The sequence below is a fragment of the Oryctolagus cuniculus genome, chromosome 9, assembly GCF_964237555.1.
Source record: "Oryctolagus cuniculus chromosome 9, mOryCun1.1, whole genome shotgun sequence".
Classification (NCBI taxonomy): Eukaryota; Metazoa; Chordata; class Mammalia; order Lagomorpha; family Leporidae; genus Oryctolagus; species Oryctolagus cuniculus.
In genome coordinates this window covers 132,301,953-132,318,907 of record NC_091440.1, presented here as the reverse complement: position 1 = coordinate 132,318,907, position 16,955 = coordinate 132,301,953, and the positions used below count along the sequence as shown (strand labels likewise).

Sequence of the window (16,955 nt, the reverse complement as noted above, 5' to 3'; positions counted from 1 at the left end):
CCTGCACAGTGTGTCTGTGTCCCTGCAAAGTGTATCTGTCCCTGCACAGTGTATGTGTGTCCCTGCACAGTGTATCTGTGTCCCTGCAAAGTGTATCTGTCCCTGCACAGTGTGTCTGTGTCCCTACACAGCGTATGTGTCCCTGCACAGTGTATCTGTGTCCCTGCACAGTGTGTCTGTGTCCCTACACAGTGTATGTGTGTCCCTGCACAGTGTATCTGTCCCTGCACAGTGTCTGTGTCCCTGCACAGTGTATCTGTGTCCCTGCACAGTGTATCTGTCCCTGCACAGTGTCTGTGTCCCTGCACAGTGTGTCTGTCCCTGCACAGTGTCTGTGTCCCTGCACAGTGTATCTGTGTCCCTGCAAAGTGTATCTGTCCCTGCACAGTGTGTCTGTGTCCCTGCACAGTGTATCTGTCCCTGCACAGTGTCTGTGTCCCTGCACAGTGTATCTGTCCCTGCATAGTGTCTGTGTCTCTGCACAGTGTCTGTGTCCCTGCACAGTGTGTCTGTCCCTGCACAGTGTGTCTGTGTCCCTGCACCGTGCTTTTCCCGTGTTTTCAGAGAGGGCTCTACCAGGACATGTCATCATCACCACGCAGCCTGCTCATTTTTAAATTTGATAAACGTGGAAATGCTAGAAGCAGCAATATGATTGAGTGCCTATCATGGACCAGAACACGGCAGGCTTCTTGGTAACTAGAAATTGTCTGAATTTTCTATTTCACATGGCTTTCCCACATACTAAAATCCCTGAGCTTCATACATGAACACACACAAGTAAACAGCTTACCTTTAGGTTGTCCTGAACTCAGCTCCAGAAACGATCCAATGTGGATATCTACAAGACAGTAATTACAAAATCAGAGTTAACTAACTTGAAGATGAAACTGTTTTTGTTTTTATAAAATTTTGTGAAATGTCCTGCAAAAGGTGACTTCACTTTTAACCCCGCAGAAGTTTCAAGTTGGTGCTTTGGTCTGGACAAGAAGGTTTTGGCATATTCATAAGTTTATTTATCGAATCAATAAAGACATTTAAGCTTAGGGAAGTTTGGCTCTTTCTTATTTTTCAAAGCCTGGTAAAGATTTATAATCAAAATAACATCTGATTCAGCATTACAGACTTCTATTAAAAATTAATGTATCAAACAGAACTATGATGATATCACTGCTGAACTCGTCCACTTTTCTCATACAGAAGTGTATGAATGTTCGGTTGGAATTATTTTATTTTTTTGCAGATTCATATAGGTTTTAACCAATTATTATGTCTTAAAACAAAACTTTAAAAAATTAACAATTGCTTAAGTGACAAGGCAAAATTATCTCAGTAGTATTCTGAAAATACTTATTGTCACAGATGTCTAATGAAAAATTAATAGAAGGAAGAGAACAGAAAGAAGAGTATGAGGTTTCCACCTCCCAGTTACTTTGCTTATTTACACTGCCACTCTAACGGGAAGGCACTCTTTTCTCCTGAGAAATGTGAAATCAAATGTAGAAACCAAAATATAAACAGGCATTAAATAAATCAATAAGGGTTCATTCTGACTGTAATAGAGAAGAAATGAGAAGATACAGGGTACACACAGAGAAAATGTAATTTGGGGCCCTTAATGCTGCTGTATGCACCTAATAATGTTGCTTTTCGATTTCTCTGTGCCAGTGACTCATTCCCACTCAAGACAGTGATTAGGAGAAAGGCAGAGAAAAATCAAATTCTCCGATGGACAGAAATAACAATGCGCCGTCCTCCTCTTAGCCCATAAAAGATAATGAAATAATGGAACCTGCACCCCATTCAAGTTTGCTCCTGGCACACAGGCAAGAAACATGCGCTTCTCACACAACCGGCTGGGAGAGAGAGGAGCGTCCTCCTCGCCATCTCTGACACAGACTCACCCAGAGACCGGGGCCAGGGGCAGGGCCCAGGCTGGGCGGAGATTTCAATTTCCTGCTGAGTGTTCAGGGCAGAGGCTCAGGTGGGGCAGGGGCCCACACGTGACAGCACAGCTCTGTCCTCTGGCGGCTTACAGGCAGGAGACTGGAGTGTGGGAGTGCAGGGCCCGCGGCCCCTGGCAGCCTGCACGCAATGTCTGCACACCTGCCTTGACTCCTTGGCCTCATCAGAGGCCTCGGCCAGGCAGGCCTGCCGGTTCACCTGCTATGCCAGTCTCTGCCTCAAAACTCCAGAAGCCCAGTGTCGTCACTGCTAGGATCCCAGAGTCACTATTCTCTGCACTCCTCCCCTACATTTTAAGGCTCTTGAGTATGTTAAGACCCACAAGCTCCCACTTCAGCTGTGCATGGGTGAGAGAACCCTGCAGACAGTGGTCCCTTGGCTAGTGAGTGTGTGGTCGCTGTCTCGTGTCCCAGCACGCCTGACTCCCTACAAGGCCACACTGCCTTCGTTCTGAGAACAGACCACCACAGGGCTTCTGTAAAGTTCTCTACAACAGAAAACTGCCCCCTTCGGTGCGATCATGTATTCCAGCTTCTCCACAATGGGCCCGGCCCTCCAACCACACCAGCAGCCCGGTCTTCTCTTTCAGGGTACCCTCCTTGCATCCACGAAACGAGGTTTGGTCACTTTCCTCAAAAAATGGCACTCTCCACGAACATATGAAAACAGACAACTTTAAGAATCACTGTCAAATTATATTTTGCATGTTGTACTTCCTTCCGAGATCAGACGAGATCGGGCGCGTTCAGGCTGGTATGGCCGTAGATTGCATGTTGTACTTCCTAAAACTACATTGTACTAGAAACTAAAATTCTTGGCTGATGTTTTAGAACATTAACCTGAAATATTCTAAGTCCCAACAGTCCTGAGTTCAAACACAAATCATACCTATGTCTCACTATCCTGTTTTCTAACTAGGGTGTGTATGCAGCGTGCTACCTGTCCCCTTCGCAGATGCCCGGCCTACACACACTGTGACATCGGTGCCTTTCCATCATCATATTCTCCAACTTGGATAGCGCCTTCCCATTGTGCCCAAACCAAGGTTTCTTTCTTAGGCAGCACTCCCTGTATACAAGGATTTCAGAGACCAGCTTTGTGGTGCAGCAGCCTGTAACAGGGCAAGCCACACCACAGTGCCAGTGCCAGCTCTGGGTGCTCCAGCTCCACCTAATGCCCTGCTAACGTGCCTGGGGGGTATCAGATGATGGCACAAGTGTGTGGGTCCCTGCCACCCACGTGGGAGAATGAATGCAGTTCCAAGCACCTGGCTTCAGCCTGCCCATTCCTCGCCTCTCTGGCCAGCTGGGAGTGAACCAAAGAATGGAAGGCAGGTCTCTCTCTCCCTCCCCTTGCCCCTCTCCCCTTCCTTGAGGCTCTCCAGTGGGGTAGGGGGTCTTGGGCCCCTCATCCATAGGTAGAATGTTCCTCCCAAGCTGGCTGCCAGCTGTGGCTGGAAAGCCTGTCTCCAGACCAGCTGGCAACCCCCCCCCACTACAGCTTCTTGCGCCGCAGGTGTGACCTTGCGGCTTTAAACCACACCTTTAAGTTAACTGCAATCTTCCACCCAGAGCCAGCAGAGGAGAGGGCTGAGCCCCCAAGGAGAATTGGGCTGTCTCCACGGAACCCTTGCTACCTCCATGAACCCAAGCCAATCAACATACCGTATGTGAAACCCCCACCCAACGGCACCCCCACAGAATGACCCAGTGAAGAGACGGTGATGCCTCAGAAACCCTGGCCCTTCCTGAAAGCCAGTTCCTGCTCGGGCACTCCACCTGCTCCCCTCTCAGACCAGACGCTTTTCTGTTCCTTGCCAATCCAATAAAAGTTTCTGCTTCTTGGCAAATCATTTCCTGGTTTTTCATTTCTATCCTGAGCTGAGGGAAAGAACCCATGAGACTCACTCCAGCAACCATCCTCCCCTCCACCACTGGTGCACTCCTCCTCCTCCTCCGTGGCCATTTGGGGAGTGAACCAGAGGACAGAAGGTCAGCCTCTCTCTCTCCCTCTCCCTCTCCTTCTCTCTCCTGCTTCTCCCCGCTTCCATTTCTCCAACCATCCTCCTTCTCCTCCCTGACCTCCCCCTTTTCCTCTCTGTTGCTTCATGAAATAAACAAGTAAATCTTTTTAAAAAACATCTCAGAATGGTCCCCATGATGTCAAATTCTAATATGCCTGAACGTGCTGTCTGCTTGACTTTGCTATGGCTTGGGGAAAGCCGTGCTCCTGGTAGAACGTGGGCAGAGAGCACCCCTTGCACACCGCAGTAGTAATGAGCTACACCCCCAAAGCACCATGATGCATAAGGCGACATACAAACATGTCTCACTATTATCTGAAGACTTTTTTAGGAGAAAGATACAGGGTCCAGACGATCGCAGGAAACCAGACGAGGTTTTAACTCTAGGCTTGCTGTTGGCTGCACCTGCTCTGGGGGGTTCAGATTCACCAAGGGCAGGAGCAGAAACAGGAACCAGCCAGCTCTGAACTGTGCACAGTCCAGGCCCGGGTGTCTCGCTTTTTCATGCACCTGCTCCTTGCTATCAATGACACTTTTATATTCAGAGTCTTTTTTTTACAAGAGACTTAACTTCGCTCATTTTCATTCCATTTTGAGGATTTTCTAGGTTGAATCACAAAGAATTTAACTTCCGTAGCAACATTCACAGGAATGCTTCACTTTCATGCCCCAACTCCAAGGAAACACATTAAAAGGACGTCTGAGGTGACAGCAAACTATCTGAGGATGTACTTATAATTAAGCTGCAACCCCTGGACATAGACAGTTAGGACTTCGGAAAGCTCAATAGGTAGGAAGTAAGCCCCCGGGGCTTGCTGTTTGTTTTCTCACTCTGTAACTAATTATTCCTTTCGCTCTACCTGCACATCCAACAGGACAGCAGAGAACCAGCTTCCGATTAACAGTTTCCTTAGCAGACTCTTTGTAAGTGCCTGAAGGGAAAAGGTGAGAAAGGTGAAGTCCTTGCTTGTTTGAAAAATCAGAAGTCACACCCAAACGCCACCGTTAAATAAACGGATGGGGAACTGAGCACTACACAGACTTTTCAAGGACACAGTAAGCGCATCTGACAAATCTTACTTAATGAACTCAACTGCACCAATAAAATCATTTTCTCTTTTTTGTTGTTATGTCAAGAGCTTTTACCATTTCACTTAACAAAACATTTTGACTTCTCTCTGGTGTATCTGAAGTGCCAAGGACACGATGCTCACGTTTCGGGGCCATCGCTAAGTAAAATAAAGGCTACTGGAACCAAGCACAGTGATAACACAGCAGCCACTCCGATAACCACAACCGCATCTCAGGAACCCACGGCAGGCAACACATAGGGAGTGGATACGCTGAGCAGAAGGGCTGACTCACCCGGAGCAGGATACAGGGTGACACAGCACGCGGCTGAAACTCATGCGTTTCTCATTTCTGCAATTTTCCACTTAATATTTTCAAAGCATTGTGGCCCACGGGTAACTGAACTCTAGAAAACCAAAGTGGCTGTGCTGGGGGATGGGGGTTGGAACACTGTGTAGGTAACATTGCTCCCTTTCTTGCACTCATGCCCCAGGAGGAGATCACCACCATGAGAACAGAGGGAGACCGTACACACATCGAGGAGGTGTCAAGGTAGAAATCGACAGGGAACTGGTTGCATGAAGGGAATGAAAACCACAGTAATGAAGACACGTGGTTGACTGAAAGTGTGGCTGCGTGGTCCCCTGAGCATGGGAGACAGTGCCTGCAGGAAGAGGCGTGACCACGTTTATTCAAGGGCGCAGTGAGAGTTGATGATGACATCAAAAAAGGAAGTGGCAAGGAGAGGGTGCAGGCTACAGTCAGCGGGCTGGGGGCCACTTTCCACAGAGGTGTGAGAGTTAACGCCCAGAGAGTTAGGGGACATAAGTGGGGACACTGTAGGACTGGGAGTCCTGGGGCCTACCAGATGGCCAAAAAATAAACAGCACTGTGCAAGTGTCATCAGAGAAGTGAGATGACAGTTCAAAAGTAGGGTCACCGAAGGCAAACACAAACAAGAAATGCCGTAAGGGAAAGCGTGTGTCAAGTGAAGATGAGAACTGAGCAGATACCAGCACAGCTGGCGTTGAAGAGGAACTGGTGGGAGAGCCCCGGCATGTGGCTGACCCACGGCCAGAGACGCAGGGCACCCGGGCTCCGGCGCAAGCTCCATTCCCAATCCTAGTTCTTTGTCAGGACCTACTCTGAGATGCAGCAAGGTTCAAGTACTTGGGTCCCTACCACCCACTCTGTATATATTAAATGCATGAAGTTGCATCCATTAAACATAACTTAAAAAATTAAACTAAATAAATAAAGCTGCACACAACAAAGCCTAAAGAAAACAAACAGTAAGCAGTGAACTCTGAAGTCACCCTTAACGCAACAGCAGAGGAGGGGCCGGCGTGGTGGGGGAGGCAGAAGACACAGTGATGGGGAGGACCCCACGTCTGAGGCACAGAAGAGAGGAGGAACAGAACCTTGACAGAGGAATCTCGAGGCTTCTTTCCCTATTCGTTTTTAGAGACGAGAGCTCACTAAGTATCTTTAAATTGGGGTGGTATGCAGCACCAAACACTGGAAGATATAAAACTGGGGCAGGAATAACCGCCCTCCCAGTATTGCACAGAAGACCCAAGAACCCTGACCACAAGTCGACAGTGGCTACAACTCACACCCTGTCCTCACTCCACATTAAGAGAATAACTACTGGCCGGCACCACGGCTCACTAGGCTAATCCTCCGCCTGCAGCGCCGGCACACCGGGTTCTAGTCCCGGTCAGGGCACCGGATTCTGTCCCGGTTGCCCCTCTTCCAGGCCAGCTCCCTGCTGTGGCCTGGGAGTGCAGTGGATGATGGCCCAAGTGCTTGGGCCCTGCACCCCATGGGAGACCAGGAGAAGCACCTGGCTCCTGCCTTCGGATCAGCGCGGTGCGCCGGCCGCGGCAGCCATTGGAGGGTGAACCAACAGCAAAGGAAGACCTTTCTCTCTGTCTCTCTTTCTCACCGTCCACTCTGTCAAAAAAAAAAAAAAAAAAAGAAAGAAAAGAAAAGAACTACTGAGACATGAAGCACATACCGTGAACTCGGCTAATTCTAAGAAAATTTTAGCAGATTTACACAGGTGTTACTTTTCCTTAGCTCTTCACTCTTGCCTTACCTTTCTTTCTGCACTCAATCCTGAGTGGCACATGCGCCTGGCCAGGAAAACACAGGAACTACAATTTGAGGTCCAATTTTCAGAAAAGAGAATAGAAATTTAGAACAAAAGAATAACAGAGAATTATCAGTGCTGTGGGCTACAATAACATCATGCATCACGCGCCAGGAGGCAAACACCCTCAATGGTCGCTTTTGTAGCTTTTACAGTACATAATTAATAAGCCACACTCCGTGAATCAAATAACTCTTGTTTTACAGCATTGAGAATCCATGTAGATCTGTAATCGACTCATCAAGTAACTATGCAGTAACACACTACTCACAGTACATGTCTGCCTCATATTGAACTTTCAGGGATTGTTTTGCTTGCCTGCTTGTCAAGTTTGCTTTGTGGGGTCAGGCAGGCAGTGAGGGGCAGCGGTATTTAACACTCGAACTGAATTTTGTCTTAGTCATGCCATAATTTTCTTATAACTCATAAATATATTTGCACACTTCATTTCCTGAATACCAGTGTCTGAACTTAAAGCATATCAATACTTGGAATTCTGAAAAAAGGTTTATTGGATGAAGTAAGAAGCAGGGTAAAAATAAACATGAATCATGGCACATTCATGATAATACACCCACACGTCACCCCACACCTCAGAATATCAGACTTAGATATGTAAGTCAAGAGGCGGATTTATTTCCTATGCAAAAGTATAAAAGAGGAAAGAATTACAGAAACAAAGCTAAACTCCCAAGTTTCTAAACTTCTATGTAATTCTGTATCATATTTAAAAATCACAGGGCTGGCACAGTGGCGAAGCGGATAAAGCCACTGACTGAAGTGCTGGCATCCCATATGGATACCAGTTCAAATCCCGGCTGCTCCACTTCTGATCCAGCTCTCTGCTGCGGCCTGGGAAAGCAGTGGAAGATGAGCCAAGTCCTTGGGCCCCTGCCCTCGTAAGGGAGACCCAGAAGAAGCTCCTGGTCCGGGTTTTGGATTGGTGCAGCTCCACCCATTGCGGCCATTTGGGGAGTGTCCTGGAAGACCTCTCTCTTTCTCTCTCTGCCTCTCTGTAACTCTACCTTTCGAATAAATTTTAAAAAAGCTTTAAAAAAATAAAAAATAAAAATTCTTCCAAATTAAGATTGGCAGACAGAATCATAATTAAGGAAGCATTTGTTATATATCAAATATATTTAAAAATCATTCAGTTGCACTCTTCATTTGAATATGGAAGCTTTTCTTCAAATTCAATATCTAAAGTTATTTTTAAAAGGTCTCCTCCACATAATAAATCAAAGTACCCACTTTCTTATTATACATCACAAAGAAACACTTAAAACTAACTTTGCTCTACATGTCTTATGCAAAGATTTTAGTACATTTTTATTAAAAAAAAAAACTAGAGAAGGGTAAAACAGCAGTCTAAAATAGGATACTAAAAAAAGAATTTAAATGCTTGATAACAATGAAAAAGCAGTCAAAAATAACTATTATGGATTAGGACGTGTGATTTCTAGAGACTGGGGGGAAGGGACAGACACTTTCTGAAGCACCAGTTCATCACACTGTGCACAAACTGTGTTAAAACTGTCACGAAAGCTGACAACCACCAGCAATTCTTTTCCCCACCGAGGAGACGAGCAACACCTCAAGTGCATTTTCAATAATCATTATTCAACTATACACTGTCTTGTGAGACAGCGAAATTCCCTCCGGGATGACAGGGCTACTGATACACCCAATCCTTCCCTCCACCACCGAAGAATCAATTCTAGTCCCTGAAACTTCCCTCAGACACCACAGTCACACCCTCCCTGGGGTGTCAGCCACCACCCAGAACCCACGCTATCTGGAATCTTCTAAGTTACTCTCAAATGGGAAGCTTCTTCCGTCACCAATTCTCTAGTTTTGATACTAACTTTGCAGGCCAATTCCAGGGAGCCAGTGTTGTGGTGGAGGACATTAAAGCTGCTACATGCAACACCTGCATCCTGTATCTGAATGCTGGTTCAAGTCCCGGCTACTCCACTTCCAATCTTGCTTCCTGTCAATGCACCTGGGAAAACAGTGGATGGCGGCCCAAGAACTTAAATCTCTGCCACCAACGTGGGAGGCTTGGCTGGAATTCTAGGCTCCTGGCTTTGACCTTGCCCAGCTCTGGTGGTTGTAGCAAGGTGGGGCGTTAACGAGCGGATCTTAAGATTTCTTTCCTCTCTCATTCTGTCACTCTGCCTTTCAAATAAATAAATAACTAAGTAAAACATTTGGAAACTCATGCACTTGAGCATTGCTCACAGAGTTCACGGGAAAATGTGAATGTTATGCATGGATTTAAAAATTCTTTGCTACAAATAAAATTATCTTTTAATCCCATTTTTCACGGTCTTTTTGAAGCACCCTCATTCACATATATACTATTCTGAAGGAGGAAAAATAATTTAAAGGCTAAGGTTATCACACACTTTGCGACTTTAAAGTTTTTCACACACTGCATGATTAATTTGGGTAAACTCGGTAATTTAAAATTCCATGGCAGGAGTGCTTTTAGAACTTCACGCTATGTCTTAAATGGAGGAGAGACAACACATCCTGGCCTGCCTGAAGTCACAGGAAGATAAAGAGAATGACAAGAAAGTAGACTAAAATAAAGACTACGGTAAACCTGGGCGGTGTCTACTTTAGAAAAATCAAGCCGGCGCCGCGGCTCACTAGGCTAATCCTCCGCCTGCAGCGCCGGCACACTGGGTTCTAGTCCCGGTCGGGGCGCCGGATTCTGTCCGGGTTGCCCCTCTTCCAGGCCAGCTCTCTGCTGTGGCCAGGGAGGGCAGTGGTGGATGGCCCAAGTACTTGGGCCCTGCACCCCATGGGAGACCAGGATAAGTACCTGGCTCCTGCCATCGGATCAGCGCGATGCACCAGCCGCAGCGGCCCTTTCTCTCTGTCTCTTTCTCTCTCACTGTCCACTCTGCCTGTCAAAAAAAAAAAAAAAAATCAAACAGTAATTCACAAGCAGCCTTCTTCCCTTTCCACCCTAAATAGCCGAGGAAGCCAAAACACACAGCTGGTGTTTGGGAGACAGCCCTCTATCTACAGCGCGGCACTCGCCCTCGAGGGCCACTGAGGGAAGTCTGAGGGACTGAATGCGGTAACATCACCACCTCACCCAAGACAGAACCCAATCCCGCGTTCCTTAGAAGAGGAGCTGAACTCTCTGCAAGGTTCCAAACTACCCCACCTGCCCCACACTGTCTTGGTGCCCAGCACAGGACGGTCCTACCCTTGCTGACGCATTTCACAGCCCACCTGCCCCACACTGTCTTGCTACCCCGGCACAGGATGGTTCTACTCATGCTGATGCCAGTATTTCACAGTCCACCTGCCCCACACTGTCTTGGTGCCCAGCACAGGACGGTCCTACCCTTGCTGACGCATTTCACAGCCCACCTGCCCCACACTGTCTTGCTACCCCGGCACAGGATGGTTCTACTCATGCTGATGCCAGTATTTCACAGTCCACCTGCCCCACACTGTCTTGGTGCCCAGCACAGGACGGTCCTACCCTTGCTGACGCATTTCACAGCCCACCTGCCCCGGCACAAGACGGTCCTACCCTCGTTGACGCCAGTATTTCACAGCCCACCTGCCCCACACTGTCTTGCTACCCCGGCACAGGATGGTCCTACTCATGCTGACACCAGTATTTCACAGCCCACCTGCCCCACACTGTCTTGCTACCCTGGCACAGGATGGTCCTACCCATGCTGACGCCAGTATTTCACAGCCCACCTGCCCCGCACTGTCTTGCTACCCTGGCACAGGATGGTCCTACCCACGCTGACACCAGTATTTCACAGCCCACCCAGCCCTGCAGAGGGCTCCTTTCTCCTCTGGTCCCCTGGACGCTCTCTCATCAAGGTCACTCAGCATTCAAAGATGGGCATTCATTGTTCTGACCTCATCTGACCCTCACACAGCTAGAAATGCTTTCTCCATTCAGATCACGCCACACGCCCCGTCCACTGTCCCTGTCCCTGTCTCTCTGCCAGGCCTTGGCTGCCTGCTGAGCACCCTGGGCCATCCTCTCAGAGACTCCATGTCCATCTCCTACAGACAATTTTATTCACTTCCATGGTTTCAACAACCAGCTCTGGGCCAATCAACCCCAAATCTTTGTGCTGCTGCCCACATCTCTTCTGAGATCAGACACATAAATGCAACCACTTGGGATCACCTCTGTTTGGATACTGCATAGAAATATCTTCTATCGCAAATCTCAATCTAAACTCATTATGATCTTACTAGCCCCTACCCCAAAGGACACTCTCCCTTGTGTTTCTCACTACCACCTTGCACCCCACTGCTCCCGAGAGAAAGCCAAGCACCACCCCAGATCCTTCCTCACTCCACCCTCGTGGCGCCAACAGCCGGGCTCTGCCAGTTCTGCAAACTCCTTCAAACGTCTCTCAAACTGCTCACTTCTCATGATCTCCATTTCAACAACAGGGTTCCTTCTACCACACCTGTCATCTACGTTGCCCTAACGGTCTTACATCTCATTGCAGCCAGAGTGACCTTTCTAGAACATCCCCTCAGTCATCTCACTTTCCTATTCAAAACCTTCTCATGGGCCGGCGCCGCGGCTCACTAGGCTAATCCTCCGCCTTGTGGCGCCGGCACACCGGGTTCTAGTCCTGGTCGGGGCGATGGATTCTGTCCCGGTTGCCCCTCTTCCAGGCCAGCTCTCTGCTGTGGCCAGGGAGTGCAGTGGAGGATGGCCCAAGTCCTTGGGCCCTGCACCCCACGGGAGACCAGGAGAAGCACCTGGCTCCTGCCATCGGATCAGCGCGGTGCGCCGGCCGCAGCGCGCTGGCCGCGGCAGCCATTGGAGGGTAAACCAACGGCAAAGGAAGAACCTTTCTCTCTGTCTCTCTCTCTCACTGTCCACTCTGCCTGTCAAAAAAAAAAAAAAAAAAAAAAAAAAAAAAAAAAAAACCTTCTCATGGCCCCCTCTCCCTTTCATTCTTTGCCTCAACTCTGGGTTTACTGACAGAATGGGCATCGTTGTAGGCACATGGCTGCCTGCTGCACCCGCCGTGACCCCGCGACAGCCCCAGTGAGACTGTTTCTTTCCTACAGCAAGACTCCAGTTCTCTTGTGAACGAAAACCCAGATGGGCACCATCAGCACTCTTCACTGGATTCCACAGCTTCTTCCCCATTTCCACCGCTAGGGCACGAGGTTGCCCGGAAGTCCTCATCCACACATGGCACATCCGCTCACGGTTTCCCTGTTTCCTTCTTTGTTTCTGCTTCACCTCTCACCGCCTTCCAGACGGAGCCTGCACCTGTGTTCTCCGAGTTCATGAATGCAGCAAACGGAACGCCTCCACGTGGCGAGTTCTCCAGTGCAGGTCCAAGACGTTCTCCCAAGTTCATTTTCATCACAACCTCCCATAGCTTCCCCTCTCCACCACACACATACTAACCAGTGTCCTGGGTTAGGTCTGCCATGTGCAGGCCTGGTCTTTGCACAGTTGACTTACAAAACACTACAAATTTGCTTCTGGCTTCTGAAATTTTTGGTTGATTGTTCCTGGTTTCTCTCTTTTTGTTGACTTCTGCTGACAACCCTCTTGTACTGTACACTGTGTCCCTCTGACTTAACCCAAAAATATTTATGGGCAGGTGCCGTGGCACAGCGTGTTAAGCCAGGACTTGGGGCACTCACATATCGTGATGCCTGGGATTGAGTTCTGCCTCCACCTTTTTTTTTTTTTTTTTAAGATTTATTTATTTGAATGGCTGAGTTACACAGAGGCAGAGGCAGGGGGACAGGGGGTCTTCCAGCCGCTGGTTCATTCCACAGATGGCTACAACGGCCAGAGCTGAGCCAATGTGAAGCCAGGAGCTCCTTCTGGGTCTCCCACGTGGGTGCAGGGGCCCAAGGACTTGGGCCATCTTCTACTGCTTTCCCAGGCCACAGCAGGGAGCTGGATCGGAAGCAGAGCAGCCAGGACTCCAACCAGGGCACTGCAGGTGGAGGCCTTATCCACTATGCCACAGCACCCGCCCTATGCCTGCACTTCTGATCCAGCTTTCTGCTAATGCATCTGGGAGTATCAGATGATGGCTCAACTCACTTGTGCAGGAGACACAGTTGGAATATCTGGCTCCTGACTTCAGGCTGGCCCAGCCCTGGCTATCATTACAGGCATCTGTAGAGTCAACCATTGGATAAAAGATCTCTCTCTCTACTCCTGCCCCTGTCACTCTGCATTTTTTCCCGTCATCCAACAACATTGGTAGCCATTACTCAAAGGTCTGATCATCATTCTCATACATATTCTCTCTGAATATATAATTCAGTTCTTCCGAATAATTTCAAAGTGTCAGTGGTCATTACCAGATCTCCCGCCTCCCAGCTCATTCCTGAATCACTGATACTCTTTCCTCATTTTCAAATGCTTCGTGAACCCCTCCATGACTTCCTTCTTTCCCTGTGGACTGCACCTGCGCTGCCGTCAGACGAGGTGATCCGAGTGAACTGCATCCCATAGATGGGTCAGTGGGGCCAAGCATTCTCTCTGCCTACCCACTTACCCAAGCTGGAAACCATGCACCTCACTTCCACTTCTCTTCACAAAGTCACTGCATGCAAAGCGGTACCTTAAATGGAATCCACACTCTCTGAGTGCTGTCCACCCTAATGAAGTCCATCTTTCCACTTGTTGGAGATTCACAACAATGTTCCAATCGGCTTCCTCTCCATGTTATCCTGAACGCTGATTTCTGTGCCACAGCCTTAATCATCAGATTGGCATGTTCCGATACATTCCTTGGCTTCCCAACACCAGCTGAATAACAGTTTTGAGCTTACAAAGGTACAGAACTTTAAATTCCTTTGTTGAACCTACATGTTTCATTTAGAGTACTGGGTTAGTAGATGACAGAAAACAGGGGGAAATCCAAATTATAAGGTCAATCTTTCAAACACACAGCAATTCAATAGGTGTTACACACTTCCTAAAAATATTGCTTTTTACCTAGTCTGAAATCCAAAACAGATTTTAGATAATTGTTCTCTGGCTTTAAATTCCTCATCCTACAACTAAAATTCCTATTCTAAGTACCTGACCATGGAATTCATGTGTCACGTACTGAAGAACATGCTGTCTGCAATTGCAGACAACTGGGTGACTGCTTCAGCAAGGAGAACACAGACCCAACGATTTTTACTAGCACCAGGTACGCAGAAAACAAGTTAACCTTTAAAACTCACAGGCCTGAAGGCAGCCTTGAATAATTCAAAATTCATTATAATATCCAAGTAACATTACTTTTCAGGTAAAACATAAATATGAGAAATACTTGCATAGGAATGGTTAAAAGTGATGCCAAGAATAACGATTCCAAAATCTGCATACCCAGGTTTCTTATCAAGTGAGCTTTTTCACATGTACAAACAGAGCTCATGATTAGCATCTAATTTACCGCTGCAATTCTCCACATTTTCTAAGTTGCTGAGTGTGAATGTGTGAGTGTGTGTCTGTGTGTGTGTGTGTACACTCCATAGAAAGCAATTTACTCCCTCAGCATCACTGCCCCAGCGTCAGGCAGGCTGTGTGTGTGCACGGCCCTGTGGGCATCTAGAGATCAGCCCACTCCCTCACCATCACTGCCCCAGTGTCAGGCAGGCTGCGTGTGTGCACGGCCCTGTGGGCATCTAGAGATCAGCCCACTCCCTCACCATCACTGCCCCAGTGTCAGGCAGGCTGTGTGTGTGCACGGCCCTGTGGGCATCTAGAGATCAGTCCACTCCCTCACCATCAGTGTCAGGCAGGCTGTGTGTGTGCACGGCCCTGTGGGCATCTAGAGATCAGCCCACTCCCTCAGCATCACTGCCCCAGTGTCAGGCAGGCTGTGTGTGTGCACGGCCCTGTGGGCATCTAGAGATCAGCTCACTCCCTCAGCATCAGTGTCAGGCAGGCTGCGTGTGTGCACGGCCCTGTGGGCATCTAGAGATCAGCCCACTGCCCCAGCATCACTGCCCCAGTGTCACGACACCCCTGTGGTGCTCCCGACACAGGCTGCGATGGAGGTGGAACATCCCCAGTGAAGGGGTCACTGTCCCATAGCTCATTTTCCAGAGGAAATGCCAGTGCTTCTTCCCAGGCTCCGGAGCTTTCTGCGTAATGGACAGGCCTCTGAACAGATGCATTCAACACTCTACTCTGCAGGAAGGCTGGGACAGAGGCTGGAGATAAGAAACATTTCAACTGCTTTTGCCTCAAAGCTAAAAATCTTTATAAAAGGGACACACTAATTACCTGGCATCATTAAGTAAATGTAAGAGATTGTATCTTATTTTCAAGCTCGCAGGCGCCAATCCCATTCATGCTCACAAAAGCAAATTTAGGAACTTAAAGTCGGCTGGCGCCGCGGCTCACTAGGCTAATCCTCCGCCTTGTGGCGCCGGCACACCGGGTTCTAGTCCTGGTCGGGGCGCCGGATTCTGTCCAGGTTGCCCCTCTTCCAGGCCAGCTCTCTGCTGTGGCCCGGGAGTGCAGTGGAGGATGGCCCAAGTGCTTGGGCCCTGCACCCCATGGGAGACCAGGAGAAGCACCTGGCTCCTGCCATTGGATCAGCGCGGTGCGCCAGCCGTGGTGGCCATTGGAGGGTGAACCAACAGCAAAGGAAGACCTTTCTCTCTCTCTCTCTCTCTCTCACTGTCCACTCTGCCTGTCAAAAAATAAAAATAATAAAAAAAAAAAAGGAACTTAAAGTCATTGCCAGTGACTTACCCTGAACTGAGGAGTTTCTTCATCTACACAGACTGGCTCAGCAGCCTTGGGCTTTTCCCAGGTCTGGGCTGTCTCAGCTAGAATACTTCTCTCATTTTTTCAGGCTTTTCACTTGTTTCTTTAATTTTATTTATTTGAGATACCAGAGAAACAGAGCTCACATCTACTGGTTCACTCCCGAAACGCCCACAACAGCTGAGGCTGGGCGAGTCCAAAGCCAGGAGCCAAGAACTCAATCCAGGTCTCCCTCACGGTGGCAGGCACCACGTGTGCCTCCTGGGCTCTGCACTGGCAGGAAACTGGGGTTGAAGGTGGGGCTTGGGTTCACGCCTGCCACTCTGATCCTGGATGCAGGCGTCTTTCCAGCATGTCAACTGTCAGACCAAATGCCTGCTCTGAACACACCCCTTTCACATACTGGGCATGGAGTTTCCCGCAGCAAGACGGATGCGTGCAAGGACAACGTAACAACACGAGGCAATGATGTCACTTCAGTAAAATTCAAGTTGCTCAGCAATCGATCCTAAAGCCAGTGTGGGGAAAACAATGTCCATTCTGACCACTCACGGAAAGACTGCACACCGAGGGGCTGGTGCGGCGAAAAGAAGTCTGGGATCTAAGCCACGACGCGCGGGTCCATCCCGGATTCCAGCGTTCCCTCATCCTGAGTAACTCAGCAGGTTTCTGCAGGGCTCCGTGCTACTGGACCGTGCTATGCTGGAGTCGTTCCTGTGCAGTTTCCAATGTGAAGAGGCCCGAGTCTGAACGCACTGCAGCACCTTCAGGGTTCCTTCCCCGACTTCCCCTTGGAGCAGCCCTCTCTAGGGGATGCACAGCCTCCTAACAAAATGCACCGGGGACCCTTTCTCAACAGGCCAGCAAGACTCAGCTCATGGGACCCAAGACAATGTATTGAGCCTGAAGCCTCGTAAGGACGTCTCCACGTTATTAGTCTCACGCTACACCTGCCCCTGCCGGTTTCTCCGTCACTATAG

General features: G+C 48.8%; 1 protein-coding gene across 5 annotated transcripts in view; it reads right to left on the bottom strand.

Moving 5' to 3' along the window:
- CNTN1 (contactin 1) overlaps window positions 1-16,955 on the bottom strand; it is a 379,791-nt gene that overhangs the window by 278,130 nt on the left and 84,706 nt on the right. For all 5 annotated transcript variants that reach the window (XM_051850934.2, XM_051850935.2, XM_051850936.2 and 2 more), the window contains one exon: window positions 794-841. The gene's annotated coding sequence lies outside the window, so the exon portion shown is untranslated. The remainder of the gene's footprint in view (window positions 1-793; window positions 842-16,955) is intronic.